This window comes from Vespula pensylvanica, unplaced genomic scaffold (assembly GCF_014466175.1).
Source record: "Vespula pensylvanica isolate Volc-1 unplaced genomic scaffold, ASM1446617v1 scaffold0048, whole genome shotgun sequence".
NCBI classification, from domain to species: Eukaryota; Metazoa; Arthropoda; class Insecta; order Hymenoptera; family Vespidae; genus Vespula; species Vespula pensylvanica.
Window position 1 is genome coordinate 504 of NW_025113254.1, and position 244 is coordinate 747.

Below are 244 nucleotides of genomic sequence, written 5' to 3' on the forward strand. Positions count from 1 at the left end.
AATCAGCTCATATATTTTCTCTTCTATTTACTACGCAAAAACAGAGTGCAATGATATAAAGTATTATACGGATAATTCCTTCTATTTCCAGTATATAGTTTTCCATGCGGTGTTACCACACACTTTGCGAGAAGTCAATATTACTTATAAACACGTCAAGAGGAGTGGACCGCATAATTCAAGGAACCATTAAAGGGGAATATCAATGGCTATCACGAGCAGTTATTCCTGGCAATTTGCTGTA

The 244-nt window shown here is 36.1% G+C and overlaps 1 long non-coding RNA gene across 1 annotated transcript in view; it reads left to right on the plus strand.

The window, feature by feature from the left end:
• Positions 1-244, plus strand: part of LOC122637393 — a 1,254-nt gene that overhangs the window by 503 nt on the left and 507 nt on the right. Inside the window, exon 2 of the long non-coding RNA XR_006329238.1 lies at positions 92-241. This is a non-coding gene — a long non-coding RNA (uncharacterized LOC122637393). The remainder of the gene's footprint in view (positions 1-91; positions 242-244) is intronic.